Genomic DNA, 23,525 nt, shown 5'->3' with positions numbered 1-23,525 from the left:
TGGCCACCTAATTAGAAGGAAGAACTCACTGGAGAAGACCCTGATGCTGGGAACAATTGATGGCAAAAGGAGAAGGGGACGGCAGAGGTTGAGGTGGCTAGATGCAGTCACTGGGGCAGTGGGTGAGAGCTTGGGTGGACTCCAAATGATGGTGAAGGATAGGAGAGCCTGGGGGAATGTTTTCCATGGGGTCATAATGGGTCGGACATGACTTCTGACTAAATCAAAAGTGGTTGCCAGAGGGAGGGCAGTAGAAGAACTTTAATCTCTTTCCCTTCCCTCCATGGCTGCAGTCCAGACTGCACTCCTGACCCTGCTATATATATAGGGGAATAACTTTTTTTGCAGAGATAGAAACTTTCCTACTCTCAACTGTTAGTCAATGCAACAGGCAGGTTTTGGGGAATAAAAACAGCCTGGGTGAAGATCCCAGTGGAGAGCTGCAAGGGGTTGAAGGGTCCCAACCTGCATCTACACACCCTCCACACATGCAGTTCAATTATTTAAAAGCCATTCACACAGTTGCTGACTGAGTGCCATTTCATCTACTTTGGCCCTCAAGCAAGGCACTATTTTTCGACTTTGTTCCCATCTCCATCGTGCAGAGAATAAGAATGGATCTATTTCACAGGGGCTGCTGTAATAAAGATCATTTGAATAATGTATGTGGAACATTTTGACCATTCAAAATGTGACCTACAAAAGCTAAAGCACGATACTAATGCCCTGGTCTTTCTAATCAATACTCTTCCAACAGGTTGCACAATCAGTGCAGGCGATTTTGAGGGGCAGCCCTTGTTTGATCCCATCCATTTGCTTCCCGCACATGCAATACAAGTGCCTGTCCTGCCATTTTTCTTAATCTTGCTGTAAGATTGCCAACTTCTCTGGGTGTGCTAGCGCAGGAAGCACATGGTGTACCTTGGAGTCAATGGCTACATTCTCTGCTCCAAAGCAGTTTGAGTGTCCTGTGTAGGAAGGCTCAGAACCTTTCTGCTGAGTTGGCACTGGAAAGTGTCACTGGCTGAAACCCTGAGCCTTTGCCTGCTTTCCTGCCTCAACAATAAATAACATTTAAAACTGTCTTTGACATTGACACTGAATCTTTGTCACTGTCACCAAACCCAGGCTTGCTCCCTGTGGCATTTCAGTCCATAACAAAATAGCCTGAATTTTCCTGGATTGAAGAAATAGTGTTTCTAGAATAAAGAGGTCTCCGCTTTGTCTTGCTTTATGACATCCATCTCTTCTGTATAATTTTTCTGACTGGGTCCTAAATTGGGCAGCTTCTTTATTTATGTGAGCTATTAGCTTTGTATTCTATCTATGCTCTGAGGTTCTTGTGGGGGAAGGTGTTACACAATTTTATAATTCCAACAACCCTGTGAGGTAGGTTGCACTGAAAGTTGATCACTGACCCAAGATTCCATACCAAGCATCAAGTAGTTTGGTGTGTAATGGTCACAAATAAAATACCATCAGTGATTTGAAGTCCAATGTGTAATAGCAGTTGTTTCTGAAAAATTATCCCTATAAGGAAAAAATTTCCTAGGAAGACATCTATGATGATGTTTTGGTGTTTTTATTAAGACTTGAGTTTGTGTTTGTTTGCTGCTATATCTTTATTGACTTTTTTAATGAAGTGTGCTGTTGTTCCTTTTTATATCCTTTTATGTATATGCAATTTCATTTTTAAAAAACTTTGAAACAGATTAATGTTTCCCACCATTAACAAAGGGTAAAAGCAACAACTACATTCAAGCAAAAATAGAGGTAAAGAGAAGAGATGTCCTCGCAAGCCTTATGACTGAGCAGGGATTTGAATGACCCCTGTTCTCCCTCCATTAAGCAGCACCCCAATTATTACACTGCACTGCCCAAGCTCAGAAGAGGAATACTACCTGCAGACCCCCCCCCCCCCCGCGCCTAGTGTTACTTGGCCCCTCTAGAGGAGCTTCAAACATATTCTACATTAATTAGCAGAGGCTCATTATAACATAATTGACAACCCTATTTTTTTAAAGTCAAATTTCTTAATGCTCTCTTTCTGTATAACCCCTTTATTCTGGGTCCTCCTCATACTTACAGCTCCTGAGCCAGATCCTTGAAATAAATACCTAGATATGTAGGAAGGCTATGCATGCCTTAGGGTGAAATTCCATCTCTGTCCAGCTACACATCTCTACATGATCCATCCTCATTTATAGCTTTGGCACACTTTGATGGCATCTGCATATCAGCATTAGGTTCAGTCCCTTTCTCTCCCTTTATGTCTTGCTGCTGAATTTTAATTACCTAAGGGAGCAATCCTATGCATGTATAGGCAGAAAAAAGTTCTACAGCCATGCTATCTGGGGAATGCTGGGAATTGTAGGGCTTTTTTCTGTCTAAACCTATAGGATTGCATCCTACCTTATTTTACTAGGATTTCTATCTCCTTCCATCCCAAGGATTCTGAGTGTAGTGCAGGATTAAAAGTTCATATGAAAGTATGTTTAAAACAAAACATTTCTTAACCCTGGCTATGACCAAGAAAGATAATTAGAACTACCATGCAAAATGTTTGAAAGAAGTTTGAAGGTCAGTGAAGAGAAGATGCTACTGCCCAGTTGCTTGGCAAAAGCTCTGTCATTCAGAACAGAGGCAGAACTGCAGTGAAAGGCCTTTCCTCCTGCTCAGCATGGGACCCGGTGGTCACCTCGGAAGGAAGGCAGGCGCAACATTTGTAGGGACCATGGGAGCACATTCACTACTACGTTCAGTGGAAGCATCATGGTTCTTCAGCAGAAGCCTTCTGTAGATAGAACTGTTTGGTTAATTCCTATGGCATCACCCACTGCTCCTTCCATCTCCAATCCCTACCAATTTTTGCAGTTGTTTAAAAAATATTTCATGCATCAGTTGGTTGGCTTGCTTTTTTAAAAAAAATGTTGATCCTGGGCAAACTAGATGATTCATGAAATATATTCATGCAATCTGTTTTGTTTTGTAACTTAAATAGCAGGATTGGGATGTTTGTGCATGGAATTCAAAGATTTAATCTCCCTCCTCCCGCACATGCACACACTGCAAGTATGATGAAAATCCACCCACTGCTGCAAGTGGCCATTTCTGAGACTAATGGTGGCAGTGGGACAGGGAACAGCAGTGGCTGCTATTTAAACAAGACCAGAAAGAAAAACAAAGAAACATCGAGTGCATTCATGCTCTGTTTTTCAACCTGATGTACTCCATCAGCCTTGCGGAAGGGAGCCGTTACAGTGGGTAAAGAACCCACTATGACCTTTTTTTGTAAATATTGTCTGTCACTACCCTGAATCAGTGCTGCAAGACTGCCCTCCTCCTCCCTGCTTGTTCTTGACCTGGTTGGACTCATGATTCCAGATTCTAACACATGGGACAGTTGTAATTTAATTGGATAGGTCTAAGTGAGGGATAGCAGAAAGAGGGAGCAGGGTTAATTTGGAAGAGATCTTCTCAGTTGGTTGAAGAGAAGGGGAGGGGAGAAGCATATTAGCCATCTACAAATGGTAAACACATTAAGTTGGGTACATAGTTCTTGGAGCAGGTGATGGCTTCCTTCTTCTCCAGCCAAGACCTAGGACAGTTGAATGCTCTGTAGCTATGGACTTCTCCTAGCATATACGGGACTTGTGTGGGCGACTGCAGTCTTACTTAACCCTCTCCCCCCCAAAAAAAAAATCCAATGAGATTTGGATAGAAAGGTGCTGGGACCAAGAGCTGCTACACTGCTTTCTTATCTTTCCTTGTGCTTGGCTTCAGAAAGAGATCACAGAAATTGGCCTCTGCTACCAGCTTGGGTCTACCACTACCACCCACAGATTTTTGTATGCAGCACTTGTGCATTCAGATGAAGTAACTATGTTTACAAGAAATTAGGCCATTTGTCCATCTAGGCAGGTATTGCATAATCTGACTTGCAACACCTTGCTCGGGTCCCAGACCGAGCTCTTTCGCATCATCACTCTTTCATCCTGTTCAGGTGGAATCCTAGGAATAGAACAGGAATGCAACATGCATGTGTTCTACCACTGCACATGATCCCTAACCATATGGTCCACTGTGTGCAAAGTTCTTTCATTTGCGGAACTGACCATGGCTGCTGGATTAGCTGGAGGACCCAGAAGACAGTGTTAAATATAGAAGGGCATAAGGTTAAGTATCCTCAATGAGAAAAAAATAGTTTGTCCATGATTTCTGCGAATGGCAATTGAACACAACTTGGATGGAACAGGTTAGGGACAGCTTCTTGCTATCTAGCATTGTCTCCCATTTATAACTTTTAAACAACAACAGCTTGGAGATCATCAAATCTCTATAATTGCTTTATGTAAATGCAGATAATGGTGCAGGTATTGTCTGCACATATAACTGTGTGAAAGACAAAGTGCTATGGAGGGAGAGGCAAGCACCTTCCAGCTACTAAGTGGAACTCTTTATACATGGCCTATATAAATGTGCATGTAAAACTTACGGGAAGAAGGTTTACATTTTTGGAAATAACTTCAAACAAACAAGCCCCTTTGCTGCCTTTATTCAGAAATTCTTTTTGTGAGTGTAAAATTTATTGTGCAAGAATAAAACATCTCTATATTGCTATTCATTCCCCAAGCCCTAATGCTGTACTCATGAAACTTAACGAATAAAGCTTTGGGATCTTGGGAACAAATGCTGACCACAAAGCTCTAATAATGCAGCTCATTCTATGCCGTTCTTATGCCAGGACTTTTTTTCCAATAGAGACTGAGAACAGTTTCTGTTGTTACAGCTTAAAAAGCTGTCAAATCATCTCTACAATTTTTATGCCATCCTTCCTTTAAGGAACTCAGGGAGGCATATGTAACCTTCCAGTATTCTCAGCCATACAAACAAGCACATTACAGAGTTTCAGTTTTGTTTTGAGTGGAGTTGTGTTTTATTACATTTGTTTAGCTAAAGCAACCTTTTCTAGCTATTGTCCCCCAGGAGTTGTTGAACTACAGCTCCCATCAGCCCCAGCCAGCGTAGCAAATGAAGATAATCTACCAATTTAGCTGAAGTCCAGCAGCATCTGGGGACCCAAGATTGTTAAAGACAAGATGCATTAATGCATGTGCCTGCCCTAGAGATTTCAGCTTTAGAGACTCTGGGGAAAATTACAATGCTAAGAAACATACACTGACAACATTTTAACAAGGTTTATGCAAAAGGCAAAAATTGGTATTAAGCAGGGGCAGTGATTCACCAAGTACTGGGAAAAGAAAAATAGGGATGGTCAGGAAGCCGGAATGTGGCAGGTCAAAAGGATCTGGATGGTGTGGAGGTGACTGAGAAGTTAAAGGGGAGGAACTCGAACTGTCTGACCTTTTTCTGTGTAGGCATACAGCAAATATTTCTTGAAAAAGGTATTTTAAAAGGTTGATTTCAAAGAAACTCCTGATTTTTGTTTACAAGTGGGTTAATAAATAATCAGATGTCAATTCATTGAACCTCACTAAAAGGTTTTTATTTTTTATTTTTCTCAAAGCTGTTTGTAAATGGGTGTCAAGCCTTGGTGTGTTCATGAGCCGAGTGACCTTAATCTGTTAAATGTGCACTCACCAGAGTACCTTGCTTGCTGGAAGGTATTCAGAAGAAATCAGTTTAGTTTAATCTGATGAGACGGCTCTTGGAAGATTCTAATTGGTTTACTACCTGGGAGAGCAATTCAGTGGTTAAAAAAGGGAACAGAAAAACTCATGTGGAACAAAGTTATACAGCTTAACCCAATATTTTCCAGGATACATTTTCCAGAGTGCATCTAAATAACATTGGAGAACCATTTCTACATCAAAAGTGAATATCAGAAACCTTTTATAAAACATCACAAGACTGAAATACTTGAATAGCTGCACAAGGGTAACTAATTAACATGAAAAATATCTAGGATTTTATTCATTTATTTCACATCAAAGGACATCCAAGGAGGCTAAGAAAAATATGCAATTTAAAACCTCCTTCATACAGTTAAATATCATAAAAATAATAAAAGACAAACAGAAAGGGATATTTAAAAAGTACCAACAAGTCAAATTTAGAAATGCTTGCTTGAAGGGGGATATATTGAAAATTTATCAGTGAAACTGTCTATAAATTGGACACCCTTGGAGAGAAGTCTCTCTTTCATATTTCCATCAACTGTGTCTCCAGTGGAGGTGGGACAGAGAGAAGGAAGAGAACCTTCTCGGATGATGTGATTCTTTAGAAATCCCAGGTCTAATATTTTTAGGATTTATGAATAGTAGAAGGAAAAATGGCAATGAGATTACAGCACTAGCAGTTTTTGTGAGGAAGTACCTGCTGTAGATGCCAACTTGGGGAAAGGCAACAGATCTAAGCAGGGAGCTTACCTAATCTGCAATTTATTTGAGTAAGTCTTTTACTGTATGAACATTTACCCCATGTGTAGACCTAAACCTGCAACAACTGTCACCTTCGTAGTTTCTGCCTTTTACTATCTATCTGGAATCCCCATCTGAACTGATAGGAACTAATCTGTTAGTACAGTGACTTTCTGCCCTATATCTCTTTATATTGGGAAAGTTCTGGCTGGGCGCACTCAGTTTATACAAGATGCTGGTCAAGGTGTTGAGAATCATCCAATATTATTGGTTATGAGCCACAGGTAATTCCCAGAATTCTTCTCTGCAACTTGATATTTCCAAATATTCCTGCAGAGAGTGAGAGCTGCAAGCATTGCTTTTTGTACCCTCCATCACTCTGATTTGGCTTCAACATTTTGCAAAGAAACTGCAACAAAAGGAAGTGAGGTTTCTGTCTGGATAAGAATGGAAGGAACATGGGCAGGGGGAAAGTGAGAAAAGAAGTAATGAGCAACAGTTGGGAGATTAAATATGAGTAGCAATAAGTGGGATGAATGCTTTGATCCTGCTCATAGTCTTCTAATTTTGAAATGGCCCTTCCTACTTTGTAGACTGGAAAGAGGCATAGGAAGTTGGAGGTGTGCATTTCAGCTAAGCTCTAGTTTCAGAAAATCTTGTCCCACATTGCTGATACTCTATTTAGGAACTGCTGAAAGGCCTCTGAGGAATCCTAATTTGTAAGGCCACTGCATCAGTGTCTCTAAGACCGGAATCTGCACATGGTAGCTAAGTACCATTTCATTTATTCATTTATTTAAAGTATGTAACCTGTATTTGAACCGAATATATTCAAGGCAGCTTGTAAGACATAGTGAAAACAATATAAATTCATGGTATTTAAAAATCACACTAAGAATTATTTTAAACACCCTATAAATACTAATTAGCAGCAACATTAATCATCGCAGCAGAATTGAGAGGAAGCTAATCAGGACTAGGGATGGGGGAGAAATTGGTTCAGTTCACATTTTAATGTGAAACTAACTAATTAGCACTCTCCAAACCATTTCAGAAACATTGTCATTCTTTGGTATTCACACTTCTCTGAATTTTGTGATAGAGTTCTTTGACTTGTTTTAAAGCACACAGAAAAAAGCATGTGTTTATGAAAATAATGTACAAAAAGGGGGAAACGCTCCACAAAGAATGGATATATTAAGGAAAATCGAATACAAAAATGCTTACATTAGGATAAATGCACACAAGTATATAAAATGATCACAAACTCATACAGAAACCAGGTTCCAGATGTACAGCAGGAAGAAGTTCCTGACTGTTAGAATAGTATGACAATGGAACCAATACCTTTGGAACTGGTAGATTCACCCACACTATTCAAGATGCAGCTGGACAGCCATCTGAGAGGGTGAGTTTAACTTGCAGTCCTGCAGTGAGCAGCGGGTTGGGCCCTCTGGCCCCTTCCAATTCTACCCTCCTTTGATTCTGTGAAGCAGAATGGAATGGAATGTAGAACTGAGAGAAATGGACAGGACAATCCAGAAATAGGGCTCCTTTGGTTCGACATATAAAAATCAGTGAGGAAAAAGTAATAAGATGTTCCCTACAAAATTCCGTAGAATTTTGGTTGGTCCTAATAAAAGTATTGGCCAACTGCTGATAGAGGATTTTTTCCCCAAGGGAAGGAGTTTCACATTCTGGTACCTCCACACAGAAAGTCATGCCATGCTTTCCCTTCATTTTTCAGATGGGGGATGCTCACAAAATGGAGCCTCTGAGATAAACAAGTAGATTCACTGGAACAAGAGGTCCTTTTTCTGCATAGGCGTTGATGCCAGGCGTTACTTTATTTTTACTGCTTAAGCATGGCAATAGATGTGATGGCAGAACTGAGGCTGCTGCTGAAGCCTTATAAAATGAGGAGGTGACGTGCAATTAAAAACAATATGTGTGGGTGCATGGGAAGCTATCTCCCCCTCATTATGCTTTCACTCCCACTCTTCAAACAACTTATCTTTTTTTCCTTACAGTGGGATTTTGAGAATAGCTCCTGCCAGGAGAAAAACATTTTAAAAATATCTAAAAAGTGGGCTGGGGTTTAAAAGCAATCTGGTTTGAGATAGGGTTCAGCTTTAAATCATACTGTTTCTTTTTAGAGAATAGATGGAGCCTGCCATGTTTACTTGTGCTTCAACTTTGCCAGGTCTTCAAGGAATTCTCCTTTGAATGTTCTTCAAAAGCATTTAGGTTTTCCTCCTACTCTTTAATGGTGATTTTTGGAACTGCTTATTAATACTTTTGGTGCAGGATTTGCAGCAGCAGTATAAGGAAGCTGTGGATGCAAACTGCAGTTTGGTTCCCTGCTGGCATATCCACTTTGTAAAGGCAACCAAATATAGCAAACCCAGTGTTAATTTCCTGCAGGGCTAAATATATTTCATTTTTACCAATGTAATCACAAGGTAGGCACTAATGATCTCATATTTTTCCACTTAATATACACTTGGCTAAACAGAATGCTGGACCCATATTTTTTATTTTATGTTAGTTAATGTAGACTTGAGCCTTGAAACACATCCAGTTCTTGGGGACAAGTTAGAATTAATACATAGACCTCATTCCAACAAAGCAAGGCATTGATTTTAATTTAGATTAACACAAACATTTGCTGTGACTCATAACTGCCTATTCCAGCCTAGTTCACCTGTAACTGGTTTGCTTTCTGGGCAAATGTTTTAGTGTTCAGAGCACTGAATTTTCTTTGTCTGTGTTTAGTTACCACAGGCTGTTCCATTTATGATTCCTATTACTTAAAAGAATTCATATGATAAAAGATTAGAGGTATAACTAGCACAGCTTGTTTCTGATTGCCCCTGTCCCTATAAGCCGTGAACTAATCCAAACCAGTTTTCTGGTCATCGTAGCCAGTGCTAGCTTTCAGACTTTTTACAGATAATTGCACCCATAACTATATAACTCATGGTTAAGCTAAACTTAATGTGGAAATTTAGGTAATGGTAGTTTTGTAAAATGAATAGTATCCCATATTTTTGTGAAGTTAATAGCATCTATGTGGCCAGGGTGCAAAGTTCACACTGCCCTGCAATTCTAAGAAAGGAGGGTTAACAGTTTCCCCTTCCCGGTGTTCCTCATTATCCCTGCCAACTCCTTATGTAGTAGAACATACATATTATATAGAGGTGAAAAATCTCTTTAGTCCCAAGGGGCTGATGTGATTATGTCTTGTGGGGGTCGAGAGAAGCAAACGCACATGCAAACACACACACTGGCATGCTGCAGGGATTCAGCCCATTTCTTCAGCAAAACAGCCTTCTAGGAATGTGGATAGATACTGAGTCAGATGGGGAACGGGGACTGTAAGTTATACCTGAGGTGCCAAGACCAGCAGACCCATAGATAGACCAGCAAGATAGTTGGGAGTCAGTCAGCTTCAGATACTGATGATGAGGAAGATCAGGCATCACTAATCCCAAGCTCCAGTATCAGCTAAAATGGGCAGGGCAGCTGAGAAGTATCAGGCACTCCAAGCTATTTCTTGTAAGCAAGAGAATCTACCTTAAAGGAAGAATGTTAGAAATTTGAGCTTGGCAGGAAGGGAATGTATTCAGTTTAGAATCAGTTTCTTACCAATAGGCCACACTTCTTTAATGGCTAGTATTCTATTTGGCTTGTTTCTTTTGAAATTGACTTCTGCAATTTAAGCCAGTTTGACTGGTGTGCATTAACGTAATAAAGCATTGAACTAGAAAGTCATTGTGTGAGTCCAGCTTGGGAAGAGGAAGAAAAGGACCTGGGCACAGAAAATGCCTGGGCACATGTGCATATAAGGAAGATGTGATACAAGGGATGCTGGGGAAGGGAATGAAGAGTGGTGCCATTCAGTCATCAGCAGACATGGGTAGCATGTGAGGCCTTGTTTGGCTACATATTGTGCATCCCAACGATATGCAATCCTGATGTGAATTAACATAAAACTACCCAAATCCACACCATTCAACCAGAGTTTTAGTGCCCTTGGGGGACATAGTGCAATAAAAATGAGTCACGATTAAATTCCACAGAAAGCAAGAGACTGTGATATGCCTCCCAGTCCTAAATGAATTTACTTCTAATAAGCAAGTGAGCACAGGATTACAGACCACTCCCACATGAATATTACTGTTTTTATTTGAACATAGGTACCACTCAGTTTTGCCAGACTGTGCCCAGTTGGTTTAACTTTGGCAAGTTTCTGCCCTCAATTATCTACAAAATTAAGCCATATTTTAGGACAATTTAAGTGTTGCAAAGCAGGAGAAGGCAAAACTGAGTAATTCTTGCCCTAATTGCCAGTATCCTTAACTCTGCTCCATGACAGGCGGTAGTAAAAGGAACATTCCTATAAACTATTTATTAATTGGATACTAGCATTAAATTTCAGATATGATTAAATGAAAGCCTAGTTTTAAAATGCCTGATTTATTTTCATCCCTTCCACCCCTGGAATATTAAGTGCATGAATGTTAAGCAGAATTAAGTATGCATCTTTACAACTGGTAGTAGTGATTCTAGGCAGTGCTTATGTAGTATAAAATAATGATCTAATAATGTATTACAGAAACCGTCAAAGGTTTCCATTAATACTTTTTTTCTCTTTCCAAGACTCCAGCTTTCAAAACATTTCACAGCCCTCTTACCTCCTTAAAGTTAATATTCTGATTATAGAAAATGGGAGAGACTGTATCTTAGGAGTAGAGAGCTTTTTCATGGAAGTGAAAGGTCCCAAGTTCCATCCATAGCAGCCCCTTTTGAAAAAGGACCATGTGTGTTGAGGGATGTGATGCTGAGAGGTCTTGCTCATTTTGTGCTCAGTAGACTTCCTGCCCATGCTCAGTTTGATGGCCAGAAGAGTAACTTTTTTTCCACAAACTTTTGGTCTCTAACATGGGATGTATTTTGTGCATTAAAAAAAACTGCTAAGGAAAAGTGTGCAAATCATGCAAATTGGAAGCCAGAAACTATATACTACTAGAGCTAATACTACGTGTAATGGTGCTAATACTATGTAGTTTTCAAGGTCCAGTTTGTACAAATTTCCTTAGGGCTTAAAGAATGCAGCCTGCAAGCTGGCTCAATTTGTACAACAGCGAGTCAAGGGGCTAATGGTACTGGCTGGAGGGGCAAATCTAGAAAACCTGTCAGATTTTCATGGCTACCAAATTTTTCATGTATTGAACAGGTAGCACATAATGCTAAAGACCATTCTCTGCCTAAGACACAGGACAGCCACTGCCAGTCATAACAGGCAATATGTGGTTAGATTGACAAATAAATCTGAGGTGGGAAACTCAGCTTCCTGACATGTGACAAATTCTGAACTATTTTTGAACCACACAATTATTTCAACTTCGTGTGTCATTCATATTTGTACCTGTGTGAGAACAATAATACCATTCTACTTTTACAGAAGACATCATAAAGGCTTTTTTAAATGAACACAAACATTTTCTATGCTTGAGACTTCCCTCAATTTTATCTCTTCCACTCTCTCCTTTCCCATGGAAAACCAGCTTATTATTCATGTTGTTTCTCCAGTATGTATAATGTCCATATCTGATAATATTTTTCCATTTTGGCATTGGTAGTGAAGCAGTGTAATTTTAAATCTTGGAACTAAGAATCTTATGGGGACTCCATTTAGATGGCCATTTGTATTGCTTCACTTGTGAAGCACACAACTAATATTCCCCACCCCGTTGCAGCTGCCATTCCATGCTTTAAAACTGCTTCTGTATTCCTGGGGATGTTAGGACGACAGCATCAAAGCGGTTTGCCAGCCCTGCTCAAATACAGCAGCTTTCATGGTGCAGTTTTGCACTTTGAAATAACTTAAAACATAGCTACATGAATAAAATGACATTTGCTTCTCCCAGGGCAGGAACTGTGGTTCAAGGTCCTGGGCTTTGGTTCTGGCTACACCAATGACTGGCATGTCTCCTAAAGTAATCTTGCTCATGCCATCAATCCAGCTATCCATTGTTCAGTGAAAAAGCAACCTTCTAAGCTTGTAGTACCAATTTTAGTTGGCACTAGGGCTTCTCTTGATTGTAGTCTTTTTTGTGTAGACAATGAGAGACCCCATATCCCTGGATATATCCTATATCCCAAAAGTCTGATACAAGTTTCTACACAATTGTACAGAATTGCTCATTTATATTTTTCCCCAATAAGGGAAGTTGTCAGAAGTTACATGTCAGGCTTGAAATTCATTCCATTTATTTAGAAATCTAGACACTGCCCTTCATAGCCACTTGTAACAGCAATTAAAACTTAGAAACTTTTGTGAGCCGCCCCGAGGCTTTGTTGCGATGGGGGCGGCATAAAAATGTTTTAAATAAATAAAGCCTGGGAATTCAATTCTTTCTGCCTGATGCTGACAAGGTCACAGTGTGGGCTCGGGTGAGTCTCCCTTAGGAGACAATCCCACAAACAGGGTGCTACTACTGAGCAGACCTTTTCTGTCATCACAAACTGCTTAACCTCAGATAGTAGGGGCTTACAAAGAGGAGTGCCCCGGAAATGATCTTGGTGTAGCAGGCCCTTACAGAGCAAGCACTCCTTCAGGATCGAGGAGCAGGATTTGTTACCACATGATGCCATGATGGCCACCAATTGGAGTGGCTTTCAAACAGGATTGCACAAATTCATGAAGGATAAGGCTAACAACGGTTAGGAAGACTGTGTATGAGCTCCAGTAGCAGATGCAGTTTGCTTCTCAGTACCAGTTATTGGGCAGCATCCGCAGGAAGATGCTACTGCTTGTGAGCTTCCTGTAGGCATCTGACTTGGCTGGTGTCAAAACAGAATGCTGGGCTGGATGGGCCCTAGCTCTGATCAGGTCTGGGTTTTCTTGGGTTTATTCATTTATTTAGAAAATTTCTATGCCGTCCCATTCGCCGAAGCCTTGGGGCAGCTCACAAATATATCAATTAAAATATTAAACAATAAAAATATAAAACAAGTTAACAATATAAAATAAGTCGCCCTGGCCGAAGAATAAAATAAATAAATAGTATTAACAGTTAAAATGATGTTTGAATAAAATGTCCTCGCCTGGCGCCGAAAAACAAATAACGACGGCGCCAGGAGGACCTCTCTGGGGAGTGCATTCCATAGATGGGGCGCCACCGCTGAGAAAGCCCTCCTCCAAGTACTTACCCTCCTAATTTCCTTCACGGAGGGTTCCCGGAGAAGGGCCTCTCCCACAGATCTCAGGGGGCAGGCGGGCATATATGGACGTAAGCGCTCCTTCAGGTAACCAGGACCCAAGCTGTTTAGGGCTTTATAGGTCATCACCAACACCTTGAATTGGGCCCGGACTTCAGTGGGAAGCCAATGAAGCTGATGGAGGACTGGAGTCATGTGAACATAACGCCCAGTCCCCGTCAGCAGCCTGGCAGCTCTATTTTGAACCAATTGAAGTATCCGGACCGTCTTCAAGGGTAGTCCCACACAGAGCGCGTTACAGAAGTCAAGGCGGGAAGTCACCAATGCGTGTGTCACTGTCGCCAGGCAGTCGTACTCCAGGTAGGGGTGCAGCTGATGGATCAGCCGAAGCTGAAGGAAAGCGCTCCTCACCACTGCTGTCACCTGAGCTTCCAATGAAAGCTCTGGGACGAGGAGCACTCCCAAGCTGCGGACCTTGTCCCTAAGAGGGAGTGCAACCCCATTCAGGACTAGGTTCAGTTCACCCTCACCGAAGCCTGATTCGCCAACCAACAGGACTTCCATCTTGTCTGGATTGAGCTTCAGTTTATTGGCCCTCATCCAGCCCATTACCTCGGCCAGGCACCGGTTCAGCACAGCCACTGCCTCACCCGGATTGGTGGAAAACGAGAGGTAGAGCTGGGTATCATCAGCGTACTGATGATTCCGCAGCCCACACTTCCTGATGACCTCTCCCAGCGGTTTCATGTAGATGTTGAATAGCAAGGGGGATAAAATGGACCCCTGCAGAACTCCATGGCATAACTGCCATGGTGCAGAGCGATAGTCCCCCAGCACCACCTTCTGGAATCGGTCATTGAGATAGGAGCGGAACCACTGCAAAGCAGTGCCTCCGACCCCCAATCCCGCTAGCCTATCCAGAAGGATACCGTGGTCGATGGTATCGAAAGCCACTGAGAGGTCCAGAAGAACCAACAGGGACACACTCCCCCTGTCCTTCTCCCTGCACAGGTCGTCGTACAGGGTGACCAAAGCAGATTCAGTACTGTACCCGGGTCTGAAGCCGGACTGAAATGGGTCCAGATAATCAGTTTCATCCAAGAGAGCTTGGAATTGTCCCGCCACCACCCACTCCAACACCTTGCCCAGAAACGGGATGTTGGCCACTGGTCTATAATTAGTGGCCATCTCTGGATCCAGTGACACTTTGTTCAGGACTGGTCAGACTACCACCTCCTTTAAAGGGGCAGGTACCCGACCCTCCCTTAAAGAAGCGTTAACCACTTCCAAGATCCAGATCCCAATCCTGTGCTTGGAGTTATTTATTAACCAAGACGGGCAAGGGTCCAATAGGCAAGTGGTGGGACATACTCGTCCAAGCACCTTGTCCACATCATCAGGCTGCAATAACTGAAATTCATCCATTAATTTTGGACCAGATGGGGCATTGGTATCTCTCCAGAAACCTCTGAGTCACTAGTAGAGTCTAGATTGTGACGAATCTGAGCGATTTTCTCCCTGAAATGCTTGGCAAAGTCGTCGCAGCGGGCCTTCGAGGGTGGAACCAGATCTTTCTTAGGACCTGGACGAACCAGGCCTTGCACCACTCAAAAAAGCTCTGCCGGACGGCATTTTGAGGAGGCAATGGAAACGGAAAAGAATTTCTTTTTTGCCGCCCTCACCGCCACAGCATAGGCCCGATAATGGGCTCTCAAGTGTGTTCGGTCAGATTCATCCCGTGATCTCCTCCACCTACGCCCTAGCCGTCTCCCAGCCTGCTTCATCGCCTGCAATTCAGGTGTATACCAGGGGAAGAGTGGGTTCTGCCTGGCAGGAGAGGACGCTTAGGAGCGATCGTGTCAACAGCCCTGGTCATCTCCCCGTTCCACTGTTCGACCAGAGCCTCAACAGGAGCACCAGTCTTGTCAGCCAGAAACTCCCCCAGGGCCTTCAGGAATCCATCCGGATCCATCTGGCTCCGGGGGCAGACCCACACAATCAGGTCCACACCCTTACAGAGGGAGAGGCCGCTCTTGAGCACAAACCTCACCAGGGTTGAGGTATTTGGTCCAACACGGTGTAGAGCTTTAAATCCATTTAATGTTAATATTTATCTGCATAAAAGGAAATAGCATATATGTTGAACTAATCACCACAGGAATAACTATAATAATATATTTGCAGCAAAAACTACAAAGAGCATTATGGAATCTTGAAGATGCACTGATTTATTGTGTCGTTTTCTTTTGGATACAAGAGCCCACTTGATGAAGAGGGCTGTAAGCATTAAAACTTGTGGCATAATAAATCTATTGATTTTCTTAAAGGTTAGTTTAAATAATTTGTCTAGGTAGACTGAACATACATTTAAGTGTATTATTAACAACACAGAAACATTCTAGCTGATGGGTAGGTAGAATTCAATTTTAAACCATGTAGTGAACCCAATTTTCTTCCATACAAAATAAGAAAGAATCTAGATTGGTGAATTGATGCCCACAAACATGAGTAAATATGACTACGGGAATGAAGTTTCAAAAAGAATGACTTCTGTAGGCAAATATCCATACAATTTAGAGAGCTCCATCTATAACTTCAGAGCTGTATCTGTTCAAAACTGGAAAGGAATAATTAAATTTGTGAACTGCAATTTATTGACAAAGTCCTACTTTGTCAAAAATACAGAAAAACCTGTACTCTTTTTGAATCTACAGCTTGCTTGAATAGTGACTCAGATAACCCACATTGGATATGAGTGTGTCCAGAAGTTCATCTGAACTTACCTGTAATTCCAAGCTCAGTATTTTTTTCTATTCATTATTTCAGGTTGTGACTGACATCAGCTGAGCTAATTGAATGATTAATGTTCATTGTGTGGCAGCTGCTGAAGAGTGCTTTCTAATTGCCCTGTCAAAATCCCCTTCTTCGTCGTGGCCTCTGTGCATCACACTTATGGGTGCTGCGCCTGCGCAGTGCCTAGGCCGGAAGATTAGAAAGTTAATGGTTTTTGGCGGGAAAACTCCGCTCCCCTCCCTCTCAGTGGTATAAATAGGGCAGAGTGTCCACCATTTTACTCAGTCTTTGCGACCACCATTCGCTGTGCCTCATGCCTGTTCGTCTCTCGCTAGATCCTTGTGCTCGCTGTTCTTTTTTTATTTTATTATTATTATTTATTAAAACATTTCTATGCCGCCCCTTGCCGAAGCCTCGGGGCGGCTTACAACACAATAAAATACAATAAAAAGTTTTACACTTTATATATCTTGTCTCTATAGTCTTCTTCTACTCCAAGTTTTTTCTCTTAGCCCGTTCTTTCTTCAAACCTTTCATTTATAAAAAACAAACAAACAAAAAATATATTATCTTACCCTCTGCACTATCTTCTCCTTTTCTTTTCGCGATGGCGCAACGAGCGGCATTCTGCAAATGCATTGAATGCGGTTCCAAAATGTCGTCCGCAGATCCGCACGACCTATGCCTCCTCTGCCTTGGTGAGGGGCATAGGACCGACAAATGCAGCCACTGCTTGGTGTTTACCAAGCAAGCTAGGAAGAATAGGGAGAATCATCTCCGCAAACTCCTATGGGACCAGGCCTTGATGCAATCAGACCAATTGGTCTTAAGGCCTGGCTCCTCCTCGGCCGCGCCCTCTCAGTGCCCTGCCTCTGCTGCCGACGCGCCTTCGAAGCGCCCTGCTCCAGCTTCTGCTGCTCCTCCACAGCGTCCTTCAGACGAAGGCGCCACTTCTATGGAGGCCCAGCAGCTACCTTCTTCCCCAGCCAAGAAGTGGGAGAAGCGTAAGCACACTGGCTGAGACAAGCCATCTATGCATAAGAAGCTGAGGAAGGAAAAGGCGGACAAGCGCGCCTGCAAGGGCAAAAAACCTGACCACTCCAAACATCGTGGTTCGGGTTCATCGGGCTTTTCGGTACCGACTGCCGCTGCGGTACTGACTCCCTCGGGACTGGCCCTGCAATCTGTGATGCAGGTGACTCCGCCGGCATCCCCCAGGCAGTCTATTCGGCCTGAGAGCGCGCCCCCTCAACAGACGGAGGAGCCGCTTCGGGAGTCCATTTCTGATGGGGAGAGCAGAGACTCCCCACTGAGGAAATTCTCTGCGACTCCAATGCCCACAGCTGAGCCACCTGCTGATTCACCATCGCCTCCCAGACGTCGAAGCTCTTCGTCTGAGCGCCAAGATGAGGATTGGCCAATGCCTGGATACGGTGCTTATCCTGACTGGGGTGATTACCGACCATATGCCTTCTACCCTCGGGATCATCAGTCACCATCGGTCCCGAGAGAGGCCCCATCTACCTCGAGGCGTATGGAGAAAGGATGTCCAACCTCTCCGGAAACCTCATCTTCGAGTGACCACCATCGCTACCATGAAGATTCGGATGAGTCGGAGGTTGACTCTACGTCTCCTGATGTGGCTATCACCTCCTAAGGCCCCACATCCCCTGACGAACTGCATGTCACTTTTGCGGAGCTCATCTCCCGCCTCGTTCGGTCTCTGGAAATCGAGGTCCATCATCGCCCCGGTCCCAGTACAGATCATTTTTACGACATCATCAAGGGAGAGCAGTAGTCCGCAGCTGTAGCCCTTCCACTCATTACGACACTTCGTCAGGCTATGATCCAGCCCTGGGACCAACCGGCTCAACCACAGGCGACATCTCGTCGGTACGAGGCCATGTACTGGGTCCGGGAAGACGACATCCCATTTCTGCTCTGTCACCCAAAGCTGAACTTGGTGGTGGTCGAGTCCTCCCAGGGCAGGGAGTCGAGGGGTCACACAGCCCCTCGTGACAAGAAAGGGAGGAAAATTGATATGCTCGCTCATCGAGTCTATGCGGCCTCTGGGCTCACCCTGTGCATATCGAACTATGAGGCAACACTGGCATGTTTCCAGTATTTCATTATGCAAAAACTGGATAACGTTGCCTCCACCCTTCCGGACCACCAAGCAGACTTGGCCAGAGTCTTTATAAAGGAGGCGGTGCAGGTGGCGATACAGCAAGTCTCCACTGCCAGGCACCACGTGGATACTGACTTGAGGGCCCTCGTCAGTGCCATTTCTCTGCGCCGCCATGCATGGCTATGAAATTGTAATTTTCCAGATGAAATGAAGAGGAAGATCGAGAAAATGCTGTTTGACGGCACCGGACTTTTCCACCAGAAGACCGACCATAAGCTGAAGTCAATCCATGAATCGCGCATGACCGCACGCTGCATGGAGCTGCCTCAGGAAAAACATAAGTGGCAATGGCCTCGATCCTCCTACCACCAGCAATATCAGCCCCGACAGCAGTACCAGCAATGACAGCAACGTCAAAGGCAGCAACCACAACAACTCTTCTCCCAGGGCCGTCGACATTTTGACACCGAGAAGTGCCAATGTTAACGGTCTGGGCGGACCATTCTCTCTCTCCACTCTCCACCTTCCCCTTTCCCTTTTGGGGACTGGCTCCAAAGCTGACTCCCCATTTGGGAGTCCATTACATCTGATAGGTGGGTGTTGTCCATCATCCAGCTTGGATATAGGATAGAATTCGATGTCGTCCCTCTGTCGAGTCCAATTTGTTTTACACCCCGTTCTTCAGTACTATGCAACGAAGTCTACCAACTACTTCGTAAAGGAGCGATTCAACAGCTTTCCCGCTCTGATGGATTGCATGGATTCTATTCTAGATATTTTACGGTCTTAAAAAGGGACGGTGGTCTTCGTCCGATCCTGGACTTGCGAAATGTTAATAGGTACATCAAACCTAAAAAGTTTTGGATTACCACTTACAGAATATCTTTCCATTGCTGAGGAGAGAGGATTGGTTCGCCTCACTGGACTTGAAGGATGCTTACTTACTTCCATATTTCCATCCATCCTTCTCACAGGCACTTTTTACGTTTCACTGTCGGACCCGATATATTCGAGTTCAATGTTTTACCTTTCGGCCTGGCTACCGCCCCTAGAGTTTTCACGAAGTGCATGGCTCCGGTGTGCGGCACCTCCTACTTAAATAACTGATTTCATCATAATGACATTAGAAGGTCCTATGATACATTACGATGTAATAGCTTTTAACTTCATTGTAGGCTGTCAGTGTCCTTTGAAAGACCTATTAAGGGTGATGAGAAGAGATGTGCAATCAATTTGATTATTATATATGTCCCCTCTTGGTGTCATCCTATGACTATCAGGTGCCTGCCCAGTTGTGCAACAGCACCTACAGTTTAAAGCAAAGCAAACACTCTCCCTGCATCATCTGTGCAGTTTTTGAAAAGTTGAAAACCATGACAGTGCCTCCAAGGTACTGCTTGGACACTTTGAAGGGATGTCAGTGGCTGTCAACATGGGTATTGTGGAAGGCAGCTGTCAAACTGGTTTCATGGCCCTCAGGAAGAATAAAGACAGATAGAAGGACAAAGATACGAAGCCAAGTGGAAATGGCTCGCAATAGCAGCGAGGGGGGCATCTACCAATGTCAGCTGCCTTAAGGTGCTGCTTGAATATGTGTGGGATGCTGCTAATGGCAGATGGCAGGTCAAGCTTGGCAAGAGTGACCAAGGGTTTCTGCTGTTCTTGATAAGTGTCTCAGGAGCCAATTCCCAGCCTGGGTTCAGACCACACAACAACCTATCATGGGTACAACCACCTCTAAGCTGGTTGTGATGGTGTGTTGCCATCAAGCCACCCAATTTGTGGTCATCAGTCCAAGTTTGTATGGCACACAACTCATTTTGGGTAACAAACCACAATGAGAACGACGAAAGGGTATAGTACGAGATCTGTAAAAAGCCAAGCAATGTCGAACATCGAAAGTGTGAAGAGATCTTTCTATCGGATTCAAAGGCGATAGAAAAAATGCAGGCAAAACAATCTCTTGGCTCATGTGGAACAGTGTAGCCACCTTAGGTAGGAACGATGAGTCCACCGAAGAACGACCTTTTCCTTATGGAAATTCAGATATGGTGAGTCTGTTCGAAGAGCACAAAGTTCGCTAGCTCTCCGAGCTGATGTGACTGCTATAAGGAAGGCCGTTTTCCAAGAAACAAGGCGTAGGTCAACGGTCGCCAGAGGTTCGAATGGTGGTTTTGTAAGCACCTGAAGTACTACGGAAAGGCTCCATGTTGGCATAGCAGGATGAATGGAAGGATGTAAATTCTGTACTCCCCTAATGAAGCGCCAAACCAGAGGTTGAGAGAAGACTGATGAGCCTTGTACAGTGCCGCGATAATGTGATATGGCAGCTGTGTAAACTTTAATGGATGATGGTTTAAGTCCTGAATGGTACAGTTCCAGGAAGAATTGTGAGATGTTCTAAATCGAAGCCATCCCAGGGGGAAACAAATGGTGTTCAGCAAAAGATGAGAATCTCTTCCATTTTGCCGCATAAGACCAACGGGTGGATGGTCTTAAAACAGATTCAAGAATCGCTTGAATTTCTCGATTGAAAGCTGTCGGTACCGAAGTGGCTGTTGTCGAATTCGAGGTAGGAACCGTTTGTACAGTTTGTTGAACTGGATCCTCCAGTACCTAAGATGTCTTCGGTATCGAGTCAGTCGCATGGTTTAGCTGATGTGCCAGGCTGTCAGCTTCAACGAGGTCAAATCTGGATGCTGGATTGTTCCGTTCTGCTATGTTAACAAGTGAGGAATTGTTGGGAACCGAAGGAACATTCTTCTGGATAGTCGAAGGAGAGTGGTAAACCAAGGTTGTCTCGGCCACCATGAGGTTATTAATATCCCTGTGGCGTTGTCTTGGACTATTTTTGATGCCACTCTCATTAGAAGTGGGATCGGAGGGAATGCGTAGAAAGTCAGATTGTCCCAAGGGATCATGAGAGCATCCCCCATCGATCCCGATCCGATACCTACTCTCGAACAATAGCGATCGCATACCCTGTTGTCTCGGGTAGCGAACAAGTCCACGTCCAGATAACCCCATAAACGGAAGAGGTGTTCGCAAATTTGGCTGTCCAACTCCCATTCGTGGGTTGTTGACATCTGTCTGCTCAGCATGTCCGCTTCTACATTGTCGGTTCCCGCCAAGTGAACCGCTAGAAGTAGTATGCTTCTTGGGATACACCAGTCCCAAATTTCAATCGATAGGTGGGCTAAGGTCGGTGACTTTGTTCTGCCTTGCTTGTTGAAGTAAAAAACAGCAGCGATGTTATCCGACGCAATCTGGACAACTTGGTGGCAAAATACTGTCTCGAAGGATTTGAGAGCATTGAAAATTGCCAGAAGCTCAAGGAAGTTGATATGCCACGTCGCCTCTCTCCGGTTCCAAGTTATCATGCTTTGCAAACCCAGTCACCACGTGGAGGATCCTGTAAAGAATTCTTAAGTGTTTTAAATGGGTTTGGAATGATTATAACAAATGTATTGTTTCTGTCTTGCTTTTAAATTGATGTCCTTAGAGCATCCTCACAGTATAAAGAAAGAACAGCAATTATAAAGTGCGTTAAAAGCATCAATATAAAACAGTCAGATGAGTTAGCAGCAATGGAAATGCCACCAAAATAAAAATGTCTTAACTTTCTGATCCAAAAATCTCAAAGAGGGACCTGGCAGTTCTCTCCTTAGAGAGTATTCACATTTGGGCTGTGGGGCAGCATATAAATGCAACAAATAAATAAATATTCCAGAGCCATAAGGATCCAGTTCAGAAATGGTCCTTTCTGTGTGTCTTGGCGGAGCTGTTGTAGAAACTAGAACAGGCCTGTGCTGCTTGCTTTGCTTTGCTTTGCTTGCAGTTTTCTTTTATTGAACTTGTCCTTGGTGACAGGAGTCTAGCTTTCCCTGAGGGAGGAAAGCAGTGTTGTTAATCTAGCGTTTTCTTTGTGGAACTCCTGACTTCATTCCCAGGGTGCTGGTGTTGCAGTAATATATAATAAACCCTCATTGAACAAACAGATGACTAGAATGGTACGTGAGAAACATACAACCACATGAGATGGTGGGGGTTTTGGAACAGTAGCTGAGGAATGTATTGAAAGCAGGTAATGTAATATTGAAATATGATTCGAAAGAGTCAACTTCTTCAGTAGCAGCAAGACAATATTGTAGTGCAGTGTGCTGTTGGAATCCTGTTTCCTTCACACACCCCTCTTTCATATAAGATGTTTGGATAAAACTATGCATAACAATAGCAGCATCTAATTTGTTTTTCTGGAATGCCTGTACAACTGTTTCCATTGCCTTCTTTTTAAGGGGGAGTTAAGCAGATGTCAGTGACATTGGCAAAGATTTCAGACTCACTTCTTATTTCTGTAGGGGCCGCTTTTTTACTCAAGTGTTTAGTTTTCTAAAGATATCTAGAGTAGCTCATAGATCCCAGTTGCAGCAATGCTACATCGATTAATCCAAAATAATTGCTACATAATCCACAGTGTTGTCAGTTATAATGCCCTAAAGAAATCCACCCTTTTAGAACTCTGCTTGTAAGTACTGCAGAATGTTTAAAAGGTACTGGTGGTTAAGTAACTCTATTGAAACCATAGTTCTGTTGCATCTCATAGTTACATTTTAGAACATATATTTTCTATACGCTAACCTACATTTATTAACTCTGCTTTAAACTGTTTCTTCAAAGCCACAGGGAAACAACCTCACAGTGTAGAATTCTTGGAAGTAACTCCCACTCAGTTTACTGGCATTTACACCCTACTAAGATTGCAACCACCCACCTACCATCTGAGCAGACGTGCACTTTTTATGTACTTATAAAGCTCATTAGTCTCTAGAACGTTGGGCTGCAGTCCCAGGAGATCCATGTCCTAGTCCCCAGCCATGAGCAAATTACAGACTCAGCCTAGCCTACCTCACAGAGTCGTTGTGGGGATTAAAATGGACAAAAACTGCCTTGGGTATGTAATCCACCTTGGGTTCCTTGCAAGAGGAAAAGAAAAGTGG

General features: G+C 43.2%; 1 protein-coding gene across 3 annotated transcripts in view; it reads left to right on the top strand.

Moving 5' to 3' along the window:
• TBXAS1 (thromboxane A synthase 1) overlaps nt 1-23,525 on the top strand; it is a 291,669-nt gene that overhangs the window by 129,462 nt on the left and 138,682 nt on the right. The window lies entirely within an intron of this gene.

This window comes from Varanus komodoensis, unplaced genomic scaffold, assembly GCF_004798865.1.
Source record: "Varanus komodoensis strain SLA01 unplaced genomic scaffold, ASM479886v1 scaffold39, whole genome shotgun sequence".
Classification (NCBI taxonomy): domain Eukaryota; kingdom Metazoa; phylum Chordata; class Lepidosauria; order Squamata; family Varanidae; genus Varanus; species Varanus komodoensis.
The sequence above is the reverse complement of the archived record's forward strand: the minus strand, read 5'-3'. Positions and strand labels throughout refer to the sequence as shown.